The sequence below is a fragment of the Nicotiana sylvestris genome, chromosome 8 (assembly GCF_000393655.2).
Source record: "Nicotiana sylvestris chromosome 8, ASM39365v2, whole genome shotgun sequence".
Classification (NCBI taxonomy): domain Eukaryota; kingdom Viridiplantae; phylum Streptophyta; class Magnoliopsida; order Solanales; family Solanaceae; genus Nicotiana; species Nicotiana sylvestris.
The window spans coordinates 9,471,786-9,495,590 of NC_091064.1; positions in this window are offsets into that span (position 1 = coordinate 9,471,786).

The window sequence follows — 23,805 nt, forward strand, 5'->3', positions numbered from 1 at the left end:
TTTTTCTATGTACAATATCCTAAAGTTCTAATAAAAATGAAAGAATATTTTTTTCTCATTTTTCACTAATTTCCCAAAGAGACACCTCAAAAGAAAATCTTTTGGATTTTGGAATTAACACCCTAAAGAAAGCTTTTAAAGAAGTACTAAAAGATTTTTTTATTTTTTTTTTGAATTTTGGTCCTGATATAGTAGAAGAAATATAAAACATTTCATTTTAAGTTCTAGATATTAATTGCCTAAAGGAAAAACAACCTCAAAATTTTCTCATTTCTAGAATTAGTATTCTAAAGAAAATTTATAACGAAATATAAAATGCAACATCTCTTTTTTGGATTTTTTGAGTTACAACACATTTTTTCAAATATAAAACAGAAAATAACAATAATAAAAAGACTTGACATTACTGTACAAAAGTATAAAGTAAAAGACGACATAAAATGAGGAACAGACTCAAAACATAAAAATAAAACAAATCTCCTTAAGCAACTCCTGACTGAGCGATCTTGACCGGATGGTCACGGGGTGTCTGCCATGCTCAAACTTCGGTAAATAAATTCACACCTGTATGAGAAAACTTTAACCAACACTATGTGAGATAATAACACTCCCTATTAGACACATGCAAGACATAATTGGAACTATTTTTGCAAAATGACTTATTTGGCCAAAAGGTGGCTAGAAGTGCAAAAATTGGCTAAGACCCCGCAAAGACAAGAACATAAGATTTACTAGAAAGACCGGACCCTATGTGGGTTGCCTACGTATCCCGCCCCGAGAGGCGAGAATCAGGTATGCGTAGTTCGGGCAAATTGGATACGGGCGAGAAATAAAAATAACAACTAATTTAGAGAAAATATTTTTGTTTTCTTCTTTTCTTTCTTTTTCCCTTTTTTTTTGATTTTTGATTTATGAAAAATGATGAAAAAGTACAAAAATCCTTTGAATTTTTCAAGCTCTCTTTTTTCTTAACAAAATGTAACAGAAAACATAATTAGGCCTCACTCGCTTTATCTTCACACTTCACCCTCTTTTTTTTCTCTTTTTTCTTATTTCTTTTTTCATTGTTTTTTGTTTTGTTTTTTTTTCTTCATTTACCTTCAGCTATCATTGGTCCGCCAAATGACCCTTTTACCCTTGAAGAAATGCAACATGTAGCACATAGGATGCATCAAGATAGTCTTTTCATTTCGGGTACACCTGTCCTAGATAGACCCAACCCCTGTGTTGAGTCTCCAAAGTCAAATGCACATGATGCAAACAAACGTTCCTATTTAGGGATCGGGCATGAGGCTGAGTTATTCTAGGTTCAAAACCTGGGTTTATTGTTCTAGACCGGGCTTACCCGAGCGGACAGCTCGAGCCGAACCTCATTCCAAACCTCGTTCCAAATTTTGAATATGACTCTGACAGAAAAGAAGTCACACGAAGTGCACACTTCTTCATGATTTAGAAGACTCAGAGAGAAGAGGGATTTCACAACAATTTATATAAAGTTCACGGAATATCAAAATGGTAAAGCAATCAATTAGCACATTAGGCCCAAATCATGTAACAAAATCAGATAATGGATAAAGCCAACTATAACAATTATTCTAAGCTTGAATTCTTGAACCCTGAACCAGAGATTCTGGGTTCTGTCTCCAGCAGAGTCGCCAGAGCTGTCACACCTCCTTTTTACCTACACCCCCGGAAAAGAGTATAAGGGTAAAGGGAGTTTTTTCAATTAAAGCACAATCGAAACGGGATTTATTGTTTTTAAAAAAATTTAGAGTCGCCACTTGAGATAATTTTATGGTGTCCCAAGTCACCGGTTCCAATCCCGAATCGAGGAAAGAATGACTCTGTATTATAGTCCGCGAACCAGAAATCCGAGTAAGGAATTTTGTTAACCCGAGAGAAGGTGTTAGGCATTCCCGGATTCTGTGGTTCTAGCACGGTCGCTCAACTGTTATAATTGGCTTAATTATCTAATTTTAAACATTTTTGAACCTATGTGCAATTTTGACTTTAAACCGCTTTCAGTCAATTGTAACGGAGATTGAACGTCGTTTAAAACATGTATTTGGATCGCGCCACATGAAATGCACCCGCAATCCGGAACACATTTTATTCAACGTTTTAGGATTTGGATTTGGGTCACATAAATGCGCACCTGAATTAGGATTTACGTATCGTGACCATACCACGGGAATCGTACTCATGACCACGATGATTTATTATGCGCCTAAAGCAAACTACAATATTCATTTTTACTGTAAGGCCATGATTTATGGAATTGGAACCATCGTAGAAGAAGTAAGCTAGCTAACGATTCCAAACCCAATTTGATCTTAATGGCCCCCAAAATCCTTTTGTTCCGATTTACTGCCATAACCAATTACATATCCAAATGTTCATTATTGATTTTTGTTTTCTTTTATCCAAAGATCTTTCCCCCAGCCCAATTACTACCTAAAATTCCAGTTCAAATTTTCAAACCTTACTATTTTTTATTTCTTAGTTACTCTGTTGAACTAATAATCATTTCACAAACAGAACAAAGATAATATATTCACTTCAAACAATTAATATCCAAACTAATCAAGGAGCTAAATGAACAAAAGTTAAGCAAGGGTATCTACAATAAATTGAGCACGTAAACAAATAGTGCTCTTAAATAAGGAGAAAACAACTAAAGCAAGTTTACTGTTAACACTAAGAGAACAAATAAATCTAAAATATCTACCATACTAGTGAATTAAGAAAAACAAAATAAAACTGCAAGTAGAAGGATCTTCTGGAATAAAACTTCAAAAGCATAGATTAGATAACAACAAAGAAAGAAAATATGGACCTTTATAGCTTCCATTTCATCAACAACTTTCTGTTGTTTACAAGGTAGACGAGAAAAGCATGCTGACGGAATTGAATGGAATTATTCGTCAGCAAGACCACGCCAACTTGACCGCGAATTACAGCTACGACCTCGACGGAACCATATCCGAATAAACGAGAACCTCGCCATCAACTCGAACTTGGCTCAAAAACCAATTGCCCACTGATTTGAGGAAGAATAACAAGGATTTTAATGGTGTTTTGCGGTGGTGTTAAGCTACTGGGTTATGGAGTTTTAGAGGTAAAGATGGGCTGGTTTGGGCTCAGTTTGAACTGTTTGAGATCTGTTTCTTACATGGATTTCATGGCAGAAATTATAAATAAAGAGATGGTGGAAAATAACAAAACTTTATTTTGTTCTTTTAAGTAAATGAAGGACAGGGGGTTTGAAGAAGAAGACGACGCAGGGGGGTGGCGGGGATGGTTGGTGCGCAGCCTTTTCCGTTGCTGCTTTCAGCTTTTGTTCCACTTTTTTTTTCGTTCCTTTTTACGTTTTTTTGCTTTTGTTCGTTCTCTTCCGCCTCTTCCCCTTTTAATTCTTTAGTCTTAAATATTCTTTTATAGTATTGTGTCTAGGTTGTAGGGTTTTAGGTTAAGAGGTATGGGTCTAGGAATTATGGGCTTGACAATTGTGGGCTAGGTCCAAAATTAGGCCTAAAAATGGGTTGCTCGAGCCCAAGTTCTATTCTTTCCCTGCAAAAGAGATTAAAAATACGGCTCCATTTATTAATTAATCCTACTATTCAAATAATTATTAAAATAAAACTAACCATTAAAATAACCTATTTTTGGCATTTTCAAATATCATATTAAAATAAAAATAAAAATACGATACTAGTTTTATATATTTTTTAGGGTTTTTTTTAAGATTAAAATGACTACAAAACATTAATGAACCTATTTTTGTGATTTTTATTTTCTTGTAATAAAATAAAGTAAAAGAGTCAAAATTACATAAAATATCTATATTATGCCTAAATTAAATCTTTTACGCTAATAAATAAAAATCTTGGGGAGGGTCAAAAATCACATGTCTACAATACTTGCTGTAAGCACGTGATTTTTGCCCTATATGAGAATTACTCCCAAAAAATTCAAAAATAAAATGATTTTCCTTGGTGTGCAATTTTGTGATATTTTTGAATAATTATTTGTATTTGTCTGTGCATGTTTATTTGTTAAATTAATAAAAATACAAAAATATGTCGCATTTTGCATGTAGGATTTAATTCTATAATTGTTAGTAATTAAGTTTGTTTTACAAAAATTGAAAATTACAAAAAATAGGGATCTTTTGCATTTTTAGAATTTAATGTCCAAATATACAATTTTATGCTTAATTATTACTTAATTGTGCGTTAATTGTTATTGGGAGTTAATTTACGATTTTATAACTTAATTTAGTTCTTAATAATAATTTAAGTATTTTTAGAATTTAGTTTTAGAAAAATAAAAGAAGAAAAGAGAGCAAAAATATAAAAAAAAATCGGATTGGGCCACTTCTTCAAATTTCAACCCCAGGCCCAAAAAATTGTCCAACCTTCCACACGACCCGGTCCATTTCAAACCGGGTCGACTCAACCCAACACCCCCTATCTTGCATTTCAAAAACAAAACAAAACAAAACCCTAAAAAACAAAAAACAAAAACCACCCGCCCCCACCTCTATTTTTCTTCTTCTTCTCCAATTTTTCTCCAAAGCTCATCCATGGCTTCCCCCTCAAGCTCATCCATGGATTTTCATTGTCACCACGCACATACATACACACCTTGTCTCGTCTCTGAGCAGCCATAGCTGCTGCCCAAGCTCCTTCATCATCGTCAACGTCCAACAACCTCCGCCCCTATCCGCCATTGACGAGCTTGTCAAGCTCCCATGGCTGTCTCGTCCTCATCTTCTTCATCGCACCATGAACGAGCAGTCCCATGGCTGCTTCTTCTTCTTTTGAACGAGCCAGCCTGCTCCGTCGACACAGCCGGACGACCATCAGTCTTTCGTCGACGTCCAGCTCCACAGTCGACGACCAGTAGCTCCAACGATCCTCCATCTCCATCCACCAACAACCCAGCCCCATCGTTCATGGCTTAACATCCACCATGACAGCCCAACAGCCCACGACAACCCAAGCCATGGCTACCTCGTCACAGTCATCATTCACCCCCAGCCACGCCGGAAAAAACCAAACGACCACCTCCCTCCCACAGCTCACTCGCCGACGTACAGCAGTCCGTCGACCACACTGCCGTGGTCCGCCATGGACGAGCATGCATTGATGCTGCGTCGACCAGCTTCACACTGCTTCACGCTGCTTCTGCCTTCTTCGTCGAGATTTAACCAATGTTGTTGTTGCTTCTTCTTCATCTTCTTTTCCGCCATGAATGCTTCGTCAAAGTCCAGTTTGAATTCATCGAGTTAAAAGGGAAGATCCAGCTTCTATTATCACCAAACAGACCCCGTTTATTCAAGCTTTGTTCGAGTTGTCCGTGTCCGTTCGAGTTCATCGTTGCTCATTTCCGGTTAGTTGTAAGTTTCGTTTCTGTCCGTTAATTTGTTTGATATTTTTCGGATTTGAAATCAAATATGTTTGATATTAATTTCATGTTCATCATTTTTTTTTGTTTTTTCAGTTTGTTTTATTTCATTTTTCTTGTTTATTTCTAGATAAAAATTGATTAGTTTAATTATAATGTTGTTAAGATTTAAGTTGAAGATTCAATTAAATATTTTTCAGTTTGTTTTATTAATTTAAAAGGATTTAATGTTAATATAAAAGAATGTTAGTTTAAATCGCTTGAATCCGTTGTTTGTTGTAGATTAAATTCGTGTTCACTTTGTTTAAAGTTCAGTAATTTAATGTGAAGTTATGTTTTGTTTTTTTAATTTTAGTTTGAATCATGTATCTTTGTTATATTTTGTTGGATTTAATTTTAAAAAAATCAATTGATTATTTGAAGTTTAGTGATTTGAATATGTTTATTTGTTTTGTTTAAGCTTAATTCAAGTTTAATTCGAATTTGAATAAAACTTGCTTGTTATTGTTGTTGAATCTTTTCATTTATGTCCATACTTTGTTTGATTGTTCTTGAATCCGAAATTAGTATAAGTTTGATTTTTCTTGTTTATTGTTTATCATTTATGATTATTTCTTGAGTTTGTCTCATAATCTTGTTTAAGTTTAATATAGGAATTATTGGTTGTAATGTTGTCAGATTTGATTTTAAGTTCAAATGATTATTGAATTTAGAAATCTGAATATACTTGTTTGTTGTTGTTGTTGTTGAATATGAAAGTAGGTTTGTTTGTTGTTGAAAATGTTGTTCAATCAAGATAATTTTAGTTGTTTCTTTGTTGTTCATCATTTAGTTTGAATTTGTTGTTGAACATTGTTAGAAGCTGGTCATATTGGCTATATTTTGGTTAAGTTTGATTAATTGATTGGTTAGAGCTGATGGGGGTAGTTTGGTAATTTGCAGTACGTTCAGGGTTAAATTGGTAATTGCAATAAGGTCGGAGGGGTAGTTTGGTAATTGAACATTTTTGAATAATTCTTTATGTTAAGCATGGGGGACAAAATGTAATAGGGTGTGATTGATATAGTTGTTTAATATAAATGGGGGACAAGACAAAATATAGTGGAGGGGAATATGGTAATTGTTTATGGTAGGCATGGGGGACAAGATGTAATGGGTTGGTTTGATATATTAGTTTAATGTAGTGGGGAATGAGTAGGAAGATAATGAGTTTGGTAGGAGAAAGTGTGGTTTTATTAATGGATTAAAGGGTTTGGGATGGAATATAAATAAGAGGTCTTGACAGAGAATAAAGGGGAATAAGAGAGAGAATAAGAAAAGAACGGACAGAGAGAAAAAAGAGCTGAATATTTAAGAGAGAAAAATTCCGAAAAATATTAAAACTTTCAAATTAAAAAAAAACTAAAAAAAAATCTTCTGCTTTCTTTCATTGTTTGAAATCAACATTAATTGTTGTTGTTTCATCGAAGCTTGAAGTTTTTGTTTTGGGATTACTACTCCACCGGTTTGCAAACTTTGTTCCTGGGTTGTTACTGTTACTGGATTGTTGTTGCTGTGCTGTATTGTTATTACTGCTGCTGATTCTCATCTTCATTTTCTTTTGCTTCCAATATCAGGTACACAACTGACACGCTGGTTATTGTAAACTGAAACATGTAGCATGAATACGAAAATGAAGAGTTGAAGTTCCAGATTTATTTTAATTATATTCAAAATTTTATTTGTATATATAAATTGTTTAGCTTACTCTAATCAGAATCATGTAGCTGTTTAATATATATAGTGAAACATCGGATGATAGCTTAACGGACGAACTATCTATATATTGCCTAAAAATAAATAAATGGTGTAGTAACTTCGTCTAGTTAATTCGCTATTGTTGGATGATTACCATGTCTCAAAAAGCACGTTAGTTCATCAAAATAGACCATTTTGGAACTTGGAGGAATGTTGTTTAGTTAAATATTATTGGTTATTTTTAGCATTTAAATAAATTAAGACATTTTTTTATTTTATTTTGTAGAGACAAATTTAATAGAGAATAATGTAGGCATTTTAGGATTGTCTTTTAAAAATAAATGAGACGAGCCTCGCCGAATAAAAATACAAAATTGTGGGGCCCTCGATAAATGTTTAATTAAAATTAATTAGACTTTGGGATGAGCCGCTTAGCAAAATTCCACGGCCTTACCCAGAAATAATAATACGCTAATTGCTTTAAGCGCGCATTTTAATAAGCTTACCTTCTTAAACTCGGGTGTGCATTTCATGCGACCCAAATCCAAATCCCAAAACATTGAATAAAAATGTGTTCCGGATTGCGGGTGCATTTCATGTGACGTAATTCAAAGAAATGTTTTAAACAATGTTCACATTCTTGTAAAAATAATAATAACAATTATGAAAGCGGTAAAAAGATAAAATTTGCACATAAGTTCATATTTGTATAAAATCAGATAATCAAGCCGAATATAACAGTTGAGCGACCGTGCTAGAACCACGGAACTCGGGAATGCCTAACACCTTCTCCCGGGTTAACAAAATTCCTTATCCGGATTTCTGGTACGCAGACTGTAATATGGAGTCATTCTTTTCCTCGATTCGGGATTAAAATTGGTGACTTGGGACACCCTAAATCTCCCAAGTGGCGACTCTGAAATAAACAAACAAATCCCGTTTCGATTGTCCTTTAATTGGAAAAAACTCCTTCACCCCTCGCGGGGGCGGAAAAAGGAGGTGTGACAGCTTTGGCGACTCTGCTGGGGATTCAACCTCTAAACCACTGGTTCAGAGTTAGAAATTCGAGCTTAGATAAATTGTTATATTTGGTTTTATCTGATTCTGTTACATGATATATGCCTAATGTGCTAAATGATTCTTTTACCGCTTTAATATTATCTGAATTGTGCATATAAAACTGCTACGAAACCCTCCTTCCTTCTGAGTCTTCTGAATTTATGGTGCACACGTGCGCGTGGCCCGCCTTTCTGTTAGAAGTCATACCAAATAAGACGAAGTTGGGACAAGTAACTAGGCCGGGTAGACTTTCGTGCTCCCGGTACGTTGCCCCCACTTCGGCTCAAGCTGTCCACTTGGGTAAGCCAGGGCTAGAACAATATGCCTCAGGTTTTTCACTTAGAATAACTCAGCTTCATGCCGGATCCCTAGTAGGAACGTTTGTTTGCATCACGTGCATTTGACTTTGGAGGCTCAACACAGGGGTTGGGTCTGTCTAGGACAGGTGTACCAAAAAATGAAAATGACCATCCTGATGCATCTTACTTGCTGCTACTTGCGCATTTATTTGATTCGGACTTGTGCGTTGACTGACTTTTGAATATCAGGAATAATATTTTGAAATTGAAAAAAAAAGAGCGGTTAGGGAATTGATTGTTTATTTTTGAAAAAAAAAACAATGCCCGAATACCGTCAAAACTCTGCCGAAAATTTGAGAAAATGAAAAAAAAAATGTCTTATTAATTTGTTTTATTAAAAGCAAAGAAAAAAATAGAAAAACAAAAGTCGTTGTTCTGTCTTATTTTTCAAAAATAGTTTGTCTTCCCCTGAAAAATGACAATGAAAAAGAATCTTACTTTTAAAATAGTTTTTTATTTGTTTCTGAAAATGCCAAAATGAAAATGAAAAGAGTCGTGCTTTGAAAGTGTTTTTGTTATTTGCTGCTGAAAAAGAAAAAAAATCCTATTTTAAAATAGTTCGGTTAATTTGCAAACCTCATCGGGTCCAACCCCCCTTTTTGCTAAAATAGCCAAAAACCAATAAATAAATAAAACGTGTCAAAATTTTAATTTTGTCATAAATAAGTCGGGACGGTGTCCAACCTCCCCTTTTGCTAAAAAACAGCCAAAAAATATGTCAAATTTAATTGTCATAAAGAAGTCGGGTGACGCTGTTTTATCAAGACATAGCCGAATGTTCCCGAAAGGGACGCCGGAAGGCTGACTTTGCATAAACAGCCACCTTTGGGTCATTTTTTTAAGATTTGGTCCGTTTGACCCACACAGCCTTAAAGATCTTTGTCCCCGAGGCGTTGAAAGGCCGTGTTTGCAATATTGAGTTTTCTAATTTGAAAAAACGATAAAAAAAGTCATAAATAAGTCCGGTGATGATGTTTTGTCATAAATAGACGAATGTTCCCGAAAGGGACGCCAGAGGGCTGACTTTGCATAAATAGCCACCTTTGGGTCATTTTGTTTAGGATTTTTTTTGTCCAATTGACTCACACAGCCTTAAAAATCTTCGTCCCCGAGGCGCTGAAGGGCCGTGTTTACAACACCAGGTTTTATTATAATTTGAAAAAAAAAACAACAAAGAGTCAGCGGTCAGGTGAACACCATCTGGATTTTTGGTCAAAATAAGCCGAGCCGCGTCTTAAACCGTTCTTGCCGAAATAGCTTTAGAGTATCTTTCAGTTGTCGAAAGGCTATTTTCGTAAAAGAATGAACAAGTTTGTAAAGTGTCATAAAATAATCCTCTCCGGCTTCAAAATTTGGAAGGGGCCACGTTTGCAAAAATAACCGTTCAGTTGCATTTGTCAAACGGAAAAAGGAAGCTGGCCATTTGTTTTTGGAGTTTGTAAATCTTTTGATTAAAATATGTGGGTTGTTTGATTTTCAAGTTTGTAGGTCATCTTCAAACCATTGAAACCCAGTTTGTTTTAATATGAAAATTGATAAAAAAATATTTATTGTTTATCTTTTATTGGTCCGAACTACGCAAGGTCTGATTCATGCGGGGACATGATACGTAGGCAATCTCTATAAGATTCGACCACAATCACAAAAAGGAATAAAATAAAGAGTGAGTGACAATAAAAAGAAAGATCAAGAAAAGCTGGAATGACACAAGCAACCGAGCAAATGCATAATAGAAAAGGGTTATTTGTCTAGGAACATTGCATCTCAACGTGTAATTATATATGTGTTAAACTCTCAAAACTAACAAGTTTGTTCATTTTCAGAATTCAAGAAGTTAGTTTTTCTAAGAGTATACTGGCACATTATCATTATCACACCAGATCAAAAGGACCGATACCCGAAAGCATGTCTATCCCGGATGTCGACACAGGTATTGAGATAGAGGAGATGGACGTCGGTAAAATGAAAGAAGAGATGCTTAAACTTAAGCAACAAATGGCCGAGATGTATCGGGCTTGGTCTACAAGACAATCACCCCCATCTTACCCAGCTAAGACTGCCTCCACCCCACCACTAGCCCAAACTCAGGATAATCCTGCCACTGAACTATCCCCGAGTTTCCCCATCTACCAGCACTACCGGGGCACCACCTCTCATACACCGCAGTCTCCACCTCCTAAACCAGTTTCATACCCTCCTCCACCAGTAACTCCTGTCTTCGTAGCACCTCTCCCAGCTACATTCCACAAATCTCCTAGTGAGCCTATGTTCCAGGCCCAAGACAACCAATACTACCCCCCGGATCCCACTTTCAAAGCTTCCGAAATTCATTCATTTACTCCCCGTTTTGACCTCCCAACAGAAATTGACAAGCCAGTCAAAAATACCGAACAAGAAGAGATGTTCAGGAAGGTCAAAAGCTTAGAACAATCGTTCTGAGACATGCGAGGATTATGAGGGCAGGTCAGTGTGGCCTACAAGGACTTATGTTTGTTCCCAAATGTGCAATTACCAGTTGGTTTCAAGATGCCCAAATTTGACCTATACAACGGGCACGGCGATCCAGTAGCCCACTTGAGGGGTTTCTGCAGCAAGATGCGAGGAGCTGGGGGAAGAGACGAACTATTAATGGCTTACTTTAGTCAAAGTTTGAGCGGATCAGCTTTGGAGTGGTATACCCGCCAGGACCATGGGAGATGGTACACCTGGGATGACTTGGCACAAGCATTTGCTTGTCACTTCCAATACAATCTGGAAATCATCCCAGATCGACTATCCTTGACAAAATTTGAGAAAAAGCACAATGAAAGCTTTAGAGAGTATGGTTTCCGGTGGAGGGAACAGCAGCAAGGGTGGATCCTCCAATGAAGGAAAGTGAGATGGTAGATTACTTCCTACAAGCCTTGGAGCCAACTTACTATACCCATTTGGTTTCAGCGATAGGAAAATCATTCAACGAAGTTGTAAAGATGGGCAGCATGATTGAAGAGGGACTTAATTCCAACAAAATCCTAAGCTATTCGGCAATTAAAGCAACCACTCAGGCTATCCAGAGCGGTACTGAGGGTGTACTTGGGAAGAAGAAGAAAGAAGACGTCACGACTGTTGAGTCTGGAGCCTGGTTCGGATCTAGAGGCCCGTCACCCTACTATAGCCAACCACGACCCTACCACCAAAATTACCCCCGCACTCCATATAGCCCTCCACGACATTACTACTCACTGCCGGATCCTCATTTTTCCATTCATCATGCACAAACCTATACCCACGCTCCAGCACACGCACAATGGCGTGCGCCGGCTCCCCAAAATACATACCCATCTCCACCAAACATATATCCACTTCCGAGGGCCTATAGAAATCCTCCAGGGTCAGGTTTCCGTGAGAATCAAGCTTTTAAGAATGAGAAGAAGCAGAAATATACTCCGCTGGGAGAATCCTATATTACCCTGTTCCACAAATTGAGGCAGTTAGGCTTATTGAATCCTATTGAGCCCAAATTGCCAAATCCCCTTCCTGGAAATCTTGACCCTTCAGCAAGTTGTGAATATTGTTCGGGGGCTCCCGGACACGATACTGAGAGATGTTGGAAATTGAAGAATACCGTGCAAGAGCTTATTGACACAAATAGGATCGAGGTTCAGGTTCCATAGGCGCCAAACATTAATTAGAGTCCGCTACTAGCGCACCATGAGACCCACATGATCGAACTAGGGCACAAGGAGCTTAAGAATCCCTCACAAATGGTAATGATGATCCGTGCCTGTGAAAATAGTTCGAAAGAAAATCGATCAGGGAAAAGCAGGGGTGTAGTGTGTAGATGACAAGTTGGTCATGGTGATGGGGAAAGGGTCCAGCAAGGCAGATGTACAGTTTGTAGGGCTGAAAGCAAAAATCAACAATTGGACGGATACTCCTCTTCCTATCTGAAGGGAGTCTTGGTAGTGGGCTCTGATTTTTCTTTCTTGTTTTGGATTATTGCAGAGTTGTAATCCAGGTTTGTTTTGAAAAGTGTGAAACTCTGTTATCCCGTATTTTTATAAAGTGAAAGTTTTTCTCTTTTTATTTTGTTTTAAGTTTGTTTTCTTCTTTTTCTCTTTCTAAACAATGCTCTTTATACTGATTCCAATGACATGGCATGCACAACGGATCTTCAACTTAGTCTAAAAAAAATCAATCTGATTCCGAACTAATTATACAAAAGGTCAATCATGATGACGAATCGGAATACAGTGATGATGAAGCCTTCGAAGAGACAAACAGAGAGTTAAGCTAGTTGGAAGAGAAATCCAAGCCCAACTTAAATGACACAGAAGCCATCAATTTAGGGGATGCAGACGATATCAGGAAATTTGAAGGGGGACAACAAGTGTTGAAACGGATCCTCCCACATCAGGCCAAAGCAAAATGGCAAATTTGTCCCGAATTGGCAAGGGCCGTCTATTGTGACCAAGATGTTATCCAGTTGCGCTTTATGTCAGACAGATGTCGAGGGAAGATGCATCGACATGGCTATTAATTGTAATTGTTGTTTGTTTGTTTATACTTGGCATTTATCGGAGAATGAAATGACGGAGGCAATTCTTTCTTCTATCCGAACACTTTTAACCTTTGTTTTACCCCTTTGAGCCTTACTTATTCCTTCATACCCCTCTCTTGGAATCGTTAATGAAAACGAAAAAAAATATTAAAAAAAAATAAAAGAAGGAAAATAATAACAAAAATAGAGGAATTGGGAACTACGTTTGACCTGATTCCTCAAAGAAGGATACGTAGGCGCCTCACAGCTTGGTCATAGTGTAATAAAAAATAAGAATCCCCAAGCAAGAAAAATTGGGGCATAAGTTATGTTTGTAATGTTGGGAAAGAAGTTCGATTCCAAGAGTTGTAATAGTTTTTACCCATCAGAATTATTTTGAACCCTTTTGATGCCCCCTTTTCTTTTAGCCATAAACAAAAACCCATGTTGATGTCCAAAAAAGACCTCCCGATCAGAATCCGAGGAGTGCCAAGTTGGGCAAATGAAAGCAGAGAAAAGTCGGCAACGAATTGATAACCTAAAGAATCCCTAGCAAAGAGTCATATCAGTAACACTCCAATCTCCAGCTTAGAAAAATAAAGTGAGAAGAGTCTTATCGGTGAAAACCTTCACATGCACCATAAGGCGACGGGAGTTGAGAGAAATCAGAGAGCCTCATCAGTGAAAACCCCTCGAAGGGAACTATAAGGCGACAAGGATATAAAAGGGGCTAGCAAGATAAGATTGGCAAAAATGATCCGCATCTGGCGAGAGTTAGGCTTCTGCGCATCCCCAGCAAAGTAAGGCCGTCAGAAAAATTGGTTGATATAAATAGACTGGGTTGGTTTATCCGGAAATGCATGACATGATCATTGGGATTGATTATACCATTCAGATAAGTTCTTTTCTTTTTCTTTCCCCAACATTTGTTCAGAAAGACTTTTTCTTTTATCTTTTTGAAGTCATCACTTTTCATTTCTTGGTTTAAAGTGTTTTTCTCCAGTAGTTTGTTTTTAGAAGGATTTTTTTCCAGAGCTTACTACTAATTGCCAAAATGGTGCGAAGCAAAAGGCGAGCAGGACATGCCAAATATAAGGCAATGAAACGGAAAAGACGTTTGTTGCAAGACCAAATGATGAGTTGGTCTAAATGTCAAGGGGGTATAAAATAAAACAGAAAAGCAACAATTGAGAAATCTGAGGATGAAGTTCCATGAAAATCCACAGCAGATCATCGAGATGCAAGAGCATCCTTGGCCGATCATCGACCAAGTTCAAAAAGGGTCGGACAACACAGAGCGAGGAAAGAAGAGGGGGAAAACCACCCCCAGCGGGAATGTGATCACCAGCAGGAATGTGATACCCAACAGTAATATCATCCTCAATAAATAGTATCATCCCCAGCAAGTTCTGATAGTGTAATGGAACACCGAGCAGGGAAGGGAGAAAGGAAAAAACCATTCCCAGCAGGAGTGGCACGACCACTCACCATGTTTTTTAAACTAACAAAATCTTTCTTTGATTTGAAGCAGGGAAAAGAAATGTTACAGATGGCAGAAAGACATGCCATAAAGAAAATCATCAAACCGGGGCAGAAAATTTTCTCATTGCGAAAATTTTCTAAAAAATCAGGTACCCACTTGGGGAAGGAAGGAAGGCAACGCAGGTCTGGATAACGTGATATCCCCAGCAATATTCGGAGGAATGAAACACTAATTTTGAGGAAAGAAGTTCTGAAGTGAGATGATTCAAGTAAGAGGAAAAATGACTAAGGAGGCAGGAAAGACTAACGCCAACAGAATGTTATACTTTAAGGAGTGTTGAAGTTGGGAGCCCGCCCATATAATAGAGGAATACATTTCAGTCTTTACATTTCAAGCGTTGAAGTTGGGAGCCCGCCCATAGAACAGAGGAATACATTCAGTATTACATTTCAAGTGTTGAAGTTGGGAGTCCGCCCATATAACAGAGGAATACATTTCAGTCTTTACATTTCAAGCGTTGAAGTTGGGAGCCCACCCATAGAACAGAGGAATACATTCAGTATTACATTTCAAGTGTTGAAGTTGGGAGCCCGCCCATATAATAGAGGAATACGTTTCAGTCTTTACATTTCAAGCGTTGAAGTTGGGAGCCCGCCCATAAGAACAGAGGAATACATTCAGTATTACATTTCAAGTGTTGAAGTTGGGAGCCCGCCCATAAAACAGAGGAATACATTTCAGTCTTTTCATTTCAAGTGTTGAAGTTGGGAACCCGCCCATATAACAGAGAAATACGTTTCAGTCTTTACTTTTCAAGCGTTGAAGTTGGGAGCCCGCCCATAAAACAGAGGAATACATTTCAGTATTACTTTTCAAATATTGAAGTTGGGAGCCCGCCCATAAGAACAGAAGAATACATTTCAGTATTACATTTCAAGCGTTGAAGTTGGGAGCCCGCCCATAGAACAGAGGAATACATTCAGTATTACATTTCAAGTGTTGAAGTTGGGAGCCCGCTCATATAACAGAGGAATACATTTCAGTCTTTACATTCCAAGCGTTGAAGTTGGGAGCCCGCCCATAGAACAGAGGAATACATTCAGTATTACATTTCAAGTGTTGAAGTTGGGAGTCCGCCCATATAATAGAGGAATTCTGCCCATATAATAGAGGAATACGTTTCAGTCTTTACATTTCAAGCGTTGAAGTTGGGAGTCCGCCCATAAAACAGAGGAATACATTTCAGTATTACATTTTCAAGCGTTGAAGTTGGGAGCCCGTCCATAAGAACAGAGGAATACATTTAGTATTACATTTCAAGTGTTGAAGTTGGGAGCCCGCCCATATAACAGAGGAATACATTTCAGTCTTTACATTTCAAGCGTTGAAGTTGGGAGCCCGCCCATAGAACAGAGGAATACATTCAGTATTACATTTCAAGTGTTGAAGTTGGGAGCCCGCCCATATAATAGAGGAATACGTTTCAGTCTTTACATTTCAAGCGTTGAAGTTGGGAGCCCGCCCATAAAACAGAGGAATACATTTCAGTATTACATTTCAAGCATTGAAGTTGGGAGCCCGCCCATAAAACAGAGGAATACATTTCAGTCTTTACATTTCAAGCATTGAAGTTGGGAGCTCGCCCATAGAATAGAGGAATACATTCAGTATTACATTTCAAGTGTTGAAGTTGGGAGCCCGCCCATATAATAGAGGAATACGTTTCAGTCTTTACATTTCAAGCGTTGAAGTTGGGAGCCCGCCCATAAGAACAGAGGAATACATTCAGTATTACATTTCAAGTGTTGAAGTTGGGAGCCCGCCCATAAAACAGAGGAATACATTTCAATCTTTTCATTTCAAGCATTGAAGTTTGGAACCCGCCCATATAACAAAGAAATACGTTTCAGTCTTTACATTTCAAGCGTTGAAGTTGGGAGCCCGTCCATAAAACAGAGGAATACATTTCAGTATTACTTTTCAAATATTGAAGTTGGGAGCCCGCCCATAAGAACAGAGGAATACATTTCAGTATTACATTACAAGCGTTGAAGTTGGGAGCCTGCCCATAAAACAGAGGAATTCATTTCAGTATTACATTTCAAGCGTTGAAGTTGGAACCCGCCCATAAAATAAAGGAATACATTTCAGTATTACATTTCAAGTGTTGAAGTTGGGAGCCCGCCCATATAACAGAGGAATACATTTCAGTCTTTTCATTTCAAGTGTTGAAGTTGGGAGCCCGCCCATAGAACAGAGGAATATATTTCAGTCTGTTCGTTTCAAGTGTTGAAGTTGGGAGCCCGCCCATAGAACAGAGGAATACATTTCAGTCTTTTCATTTCAAGTGTTGAAGTTGGGAGCCCTCCCATAGAACAGAGGAATACATTTCAGTCTTTTCATTTCAAGTGTTGAAGTTGGGAGCCCGCCCATATAACAGAGGAATACATTTCAGTATTACTTTTTAAATATTGAAGTTGGGAGCCCGCCCATACAACAGAGGAATACATTTCAAGATCAAGTCAGAAGATAGTAAAACAGAGGGTTACAACAGGAATCCCCAGCATGAAATAATAAAAATCCCCAGCACCGGGAAGCAGAAGGTTGCAACAAGAGTTCCCAGCACAAATTCAAGCGCCTGAGTCAAAAGGAAGAAAGGACGCGTCTTGAAAGAAGCGGCTGGAGAACATTAAATCATGCCCAACATAACAAATATGATGAAGAAAGTCGTATCCCCAGAGGAACCGCCGAAAAGCTTAATGAAGAAAGCCATGTCCCCATCGGACCGAACAAAATGATAAAACTGGTATTCAGAAAAGCAAAGGGCCAGAAGTCTCTGAAGAAAAGCATCGGAAGAAACGCAAGCAGACAAGAAAGCAAGGCAACAAGAACAAATTGCAGTCTAGCCTAGCTTCTTGTTTTCTTTTGAGCACGGTGTAACAAGGAGATCGGTAAGCAGTGGTAATAGCATGCAACAACAGTAACATTGCAGTCCCACGGTAGCCCCAGCTACCAAAACTTCCAGAACTATATTGACATGATTCCTGTTTAGCCCAGGATATGTAGGAAACCTTTGAAGCAAAGGTTCGGTTAAATCTTTTTCAAAAAAATGCTTCACACGGAGTACTCGGATGGGCAAAAATCGCTCGCTTTATCTTTGCACGAAAACCCTTCGTGTCTTCGGGCAAAGAGGTGCAGCTGTAAGCACGTGATTTTTGCCCTATATGAGAATTACTCCCAAAAAATTCAAAAATAAAATGATTTTCCTTGGTGTGCAATTTTGTGATATTTTTGAATAATTATTTGTATTTGTTTGTGCATGTTTATTTGTTAAATTAATAAAAATACAAAAATATATCGCATTTTTCATGTAGGATTTAATTCTACAATTGTTAGTAATTAAGTTTGTTTTACAAAAATTGAAAATTACAAAAAATAGGCATCTTTTGCATTTTTAGCATTTAATGTCCAAATATACAATTTTATGCTTAATTATTACTTAATGGTGCGTTAATTGTTATTGGGAGTTAATTTGCGCTTTTATAACTTAATTTAGTTATTAATAATAATTTAAGTATTTTTAGAATTTAGTGTTAGAAAAATAAAAGAAGAAAAGAGAGCAAAAATACAAAAAAAAAATCGGATTGGGCCACTTCTTCAAATTTCAACCCCATGCCCAAAAAATTGTCCAACCTTCCACACGACCCGGTCCATTTCAAACCGGGTCGACCCAATCCATAACCCAACACCCCCTATCTTGCATTTGAAAAACAAAACAAAACAAAACCCTAAAAAACAAAAAACAAACCACCCGCCCCCACCTCTATTTTTCTTCTTCTTCTCCATTTTTCTCCAAAGCTCATCCATGGCTTCCCCCTCAAGCTCATCCATGGATTTTCATTGTCACCACGCACACACATACACACCTCGTCTCGTCTCCGAGCAGCCATAGATGCTTCCCAAGCTCCTTCATCATCGTCAACGTCCAACAACCTCCGCCCATATCCGCCATTGTGGAGCTTGTCAAGCTCTCATGGCTGCCTCGTCCTCATCTTCTTCATCGCACCATGAACGAGCAGTCCCATGGCTGCTTCTTCTTCTTTTGAACGAGCCAGCTTGCTCCGTCGACACAGCCGGACGACCACCAGTCTTTCGTCGACGTCCAGCTCCAAAGTCGACGACCAACAGCTCCAACGATCCTCCATCTCCATCCACCAACAACCCAGCCCCATCGTTCATGGCTTAACATCCACCATGACAGCCCAGCAGCCCACGACAACCCAAGCCATGGCTACCCCATCATAGTCATCATTCACCCCCAGCCACGCCGGAAAAAACCAAACGACCACCTCCCTCTCACAGCTCACTCGCCGACGTACATCAGTCCGTCGACCACACTGCAGTAGTCCGCCATGGACGAGCATGCATTGATGCTGCGTCGACCAGGTTCACACTGCTTCACGCTGCTTCTGCCTTCTTCGTCGAGCTTTAACCAATGTTGTTGTTGCTTCTTCTTCATCTTCTTTTCCGCCATGAATGCTTCGTCAAAGTCCAGTTTGAATTCGTCGAGTTTAAAGGGAAGATGGGGTTTTCGTTGTTCGACAGACCCCGTTTATTCAAGCTTTGTTCGAGTTGTCCGTGTCCGTTCGAGTTCATCGTTGCTCATTTCCGGTTAGTTGTAAGTTTCGTTTCTGTCCGTTAATTTGTTTGATATTTTTCGGATTTGAAATCAAATATGTTTGATATTAATTTCATGTTCATCGTTTTTTTTTTGTTTTTTCAGTTTGTTTTGTTTCATTTTTCTTGTTTATTTCTAGATAAAAATTGATTAGTTTAATTATAATGTTGTTAAGATTTAAGTTGAAGATTCAATTAAATATTTTTCAGTTTGTTTTATTAATTTAAAAGGATTTAATGTTAATATAAAAGAATGTTAGTTTAAATCGCTTGAATCCGTTGTTTGTTGTAGATTAAATTCGTGTTCACTTTGTTTAAAGTTCAGTAATTTAATGTGAAGTTATGTTTTGTTTTTTTAATTTTAGTTTGAATCATGTATCTTTGTTATATTTTGTTGGATTTAATTTTAAAAAAAATCAATTGATTATTTGAAGTTTAGTGATTTGATTATGTTTATTTGTTTAGTTTAAGCTTAATTCAAGTTTAATTCGAATTTGAATAAAACTTGCTTGTTATTGTTGTTGAATCTTTTCATTTATGTTCATACTTTGTTTGATTATTCTTGAATCCGAAATTAGTATAAGTTTCATTTTTCTTGTTTATTGTTTATCATTTATGATTATTTCTTGAGTTTGTCTCATAATCTTGTTTAAGTTTAATATAGGAATTGTTGGTTGTAATGTTGTCAGATTTGATTTTAAGTTCAAATGATTATTGAATTTAGAAATCTGAATATACTTGTTTGTTGTTGTTGTTGTTGAATCTGAAAGTAGGTTTGTTTGTTGTTGAAAATGTTGTTCAATCAAGATAATTTTAGTTGTTTCTTTGTTGTTCATCATTTAGTTTGAATTTGTTGTTGAACATTGTTAGAAGTTGGTCATATTGGCTATATTTTGGTTAAGTTTGATTAATTGATTGGTTAGAGCTGATGGGGATAGTTTGGTAATTTGCAGTACGTTCAGGGTTAAATTGGTAATTGCAATAAGGTCGGAGGGGTAGTTTGGTAATTGAACATTTTTGAATAATTCTTTATGTTAAGCATGGGGGACAAAATGTAATAGGGTGTGAGTGATATAGTTGTTTAATATAAATGGGGGACAAGACAAAATGTAGTGGAGAGAAATATGGTAATTGTTTATGGTAGGCATGGGGGACAAGATGTAATGGGTTGGTTTGATATATTAGTTTAATGTAGTGGGGGATGAGTGAGAAGATAATGGGTTTGGTAGGAGAAAGTATGGTTTTATTAATGGAATAAAGGGTTTGGGATGGGATATAAATAAGAGGTCTTGACAGAGAATAGAGGGGAATAAGAGAGAGAATAAGAAAAGAACGGACATAGAGAAAAAAGAGCTGAATATTTAAGAGAGAGAAAAATTCCGAAAAATATTAAAACTTTCAAATAAAAAAAACTAAAAAAAAAATCTTCTGCTTTCTTTCATTGTTTGAAATCAGCATTAATTGTTGTTGTTTCATCGAAGCTTGAAGTTTTTGTTTTGGGATTACTACTCCACCAGTTTGCAAACTTTGTTCCTGGGTTGTTACTGTTGCTGGACTGTTGTTGCTGTGCTGTATTGTTATTACTGCTGTTGATTCTCATCTTCATTTTCTTTTGCTTCCAATATCAGGTACACAACTGACACGCTGGTTATTGTAAACTGAAACATGTAGCATGAATACGAAAATGAAGAGTTGAAGTTCCAGATTTATTTTAATTATATTCAAAATTTTATTTGTATATATAAATTGTTTAGCTTACTCTAATCAGAATCATGTAGCTGTTTAATATATATAGTGAAACATCGGATGATAGCTTAACGGACGAACTATCTATATATTGCCTAAAAATAAATAAATGGTGTAGTAACTTCGTCTAGTTAATTCGCTATTGTTGGATGATTACCATGTCTCAAAAAGCACGTTAGTTCATCAAAATAGACCATTTTGGAACTTGGAGGAATGTTGTTTAGTTAAATATTATTGGTTAATTTCAGCATGTAAATAAATTAAGACATTTTTTATTTTATTTTGTAGAGACAAATTTAATAGAGAATAATGTAGGCATTTTAGGATTGTCTTTTAAAAATAAATGAGACGAGCCTCGCCGAATAAAAATACAAAATTGTGGGGCCCTTGATAAATGTTTAATTAAAATTAATTAGACTTTGGGATGAGCCGCTTAGCAAAATTCCACGGTCTTCCCCAAAATAATAACGCGATAGTCTCTTTAGGCGCGTGTTTAATATTTTACTTTCTTAAGCCTGGGTGTGCATTTCATGCGACCCGAATCCAAATCCCAAAACATCAAATAAAACGTGTTCCGGATTGTGGGTGCATTTCATGTAACGCAGTCCAAAGACGTGTTTTAAGCGATGTTCATATTTCTTTTAAAAACAATAATAATAAAGCGGTTAAAAGATAAAATTTGCACATAAGTTCATATTTGTATAAAATCAGACAATCAAGCCGAATATAACAGTTGAGCGACCGTGCTAGAACCACGGAACTCGGGAATGCCTAACACCTTCTCCCGGGTTAACAGAATTCCTTATCCGGATTTCTGGTACGCAGACTGTAATATGGAGTCATTCTTTTCCTCGATTCGGGATTAAAATTGGTGACTTGGGACACCCTAAATCTCCCAAGTGGCGACTCTGAAATAAACAAACAAATCCCGTTTCGATTGTCCTTTAATTGGAAAAAACTCCTTCACCCCTCGCGGGGGAGGAAAAAGGAGGTGTGACACTTCCTACTACTTTAAGTTAGCCGGCTGCAAGCCAAGGCTAACCATTTGCATTCTCTTGTGCTTTCATTCTGCTCACTATTCTCTTTACTGGTATGTCCTAATTTCAATTCCAAGTTCCAACAACAATATGATTCTCTTATTTTAGTTCATCTTGTTTCTAGTTTGCTTCTATTTGTGGTTTTGTCGTGAAACTTGTAGTTGAGGGTTACATTATTATCATGTTATCATGTCTTCTCCTCCCTTGAGATCAGTATATTTTCCCTTATGTGTGTTTCTGAGCATGTCTTACCAATTATCCCCTACTTGCTGTGTGCTTATGTGCTCCATGAACCACCTATATCCCTATCACCCCTGTAAATGATCTTGTTCTTTGGGTCTGGTTTTGTGACTATGCCTGGTCAGCTTCTTCTGAGTATGAGTATACCAATTCCTAGGTATTTGCTTAATTATGTGTCCTATGTATCCAAAGCCCCTTGACCTCTGTCTATGGCTATTGAGCTTACTTTGGTCCTGTGAATATTGGTTGCGTATGAACCTGCCTCAAGGTGTTGTTTGGATTTTGTTAACTACTCCAATTTCTTTTTTAAACAGTTTCTGTTGCTTTACTAAATTAGTTTTAAAAAGACTTTTGTTTTAATACAGTTTTACTAAAACCTTTCAACTTGTGTAAATCACTTTCACTCTACTCTTAGTCAATAGGTTCTGCCCCCTCCAGTATGTGTACTGCCTTGGGATCCTCTTGAGAACCCTCTGAACTTTGGCATACTGAGGCTGGCCCTTCCACACTGCACTTGTTCAATTTTAGTTACCAAGTCTAGGTGTAAGCACTGCCCGTGATCCTTGAGATCCTTAGAGAACTTTGATGCACCTAGACTATATCATTGTCTATGGAATTGAGGCATATGAGGTCATTGGAGGCTTTGGGGAATCTGGGCCTAATTGAAGGCTCCTTATAGAATAGCTTCTTGATTTTTTTTATTTACTTATGTAATTCATTCATTGGTCTATAATAACTTGTAAACAGATATTGGAATATTTAGTGAAAAGGGTGGGTAGATACATGCTTTATGGGGTAATACGGGTTGAAATCATGCTCTTAGGACCTTATTTTTAAATATGTTTGCTCTGCTAAATAGAAATCATGCTCCTAGGATCTTACTTTTAAATCTGTTTGCTCTACCAAATAGAAATCATGTTTACAAGGCTTTACATCTTGCCATGCTAGAAACCATACCTATAAGTTTTAAATAATCATGCTTTCAATGTCTTAAAAATCAGATTAACTTATAGATGCCATGCCTATAGGACTTAATTCAGATTCTGGTGCAACAAGTGTTTGTGTATGTTTCCCTGCCTGCAAACCTTTAAAATCAGTATCAAACGTAGATATCATGCCTATAGGGAATCATACTCGCAATTCTCACTGTCAGTCTAATTTAGTCTGAATAAATAAACTTAGTCCACGTGTAGTCCAATCCTAAACTGGTTTGACTAAGTGATTTACATTTCCTGAGACGAGTTCTTTAAAACTGCCTCAATTTCATTGGATATCGTGTCTATAAGTATTACAGAAATTCGTTTAAAAACCTGCTTTGTTTCTGTATTAATATAGACATCAATACTCTGTATATAGTCGAACCTTTAGGGCATTTTCAACACTGCATCTCTGAAACTTTCTCTATTGCTTAATGTTTTTTCATCTTAATAGGCTTTTAAAAATCCATAGGCAACTGCTAGGGTTATAACTCCTGAGTTTCTAAAAAATAAGTTGTTTGTCTTCTGCATAGTCACCTAGATATCCTGTCTTAGGACATAG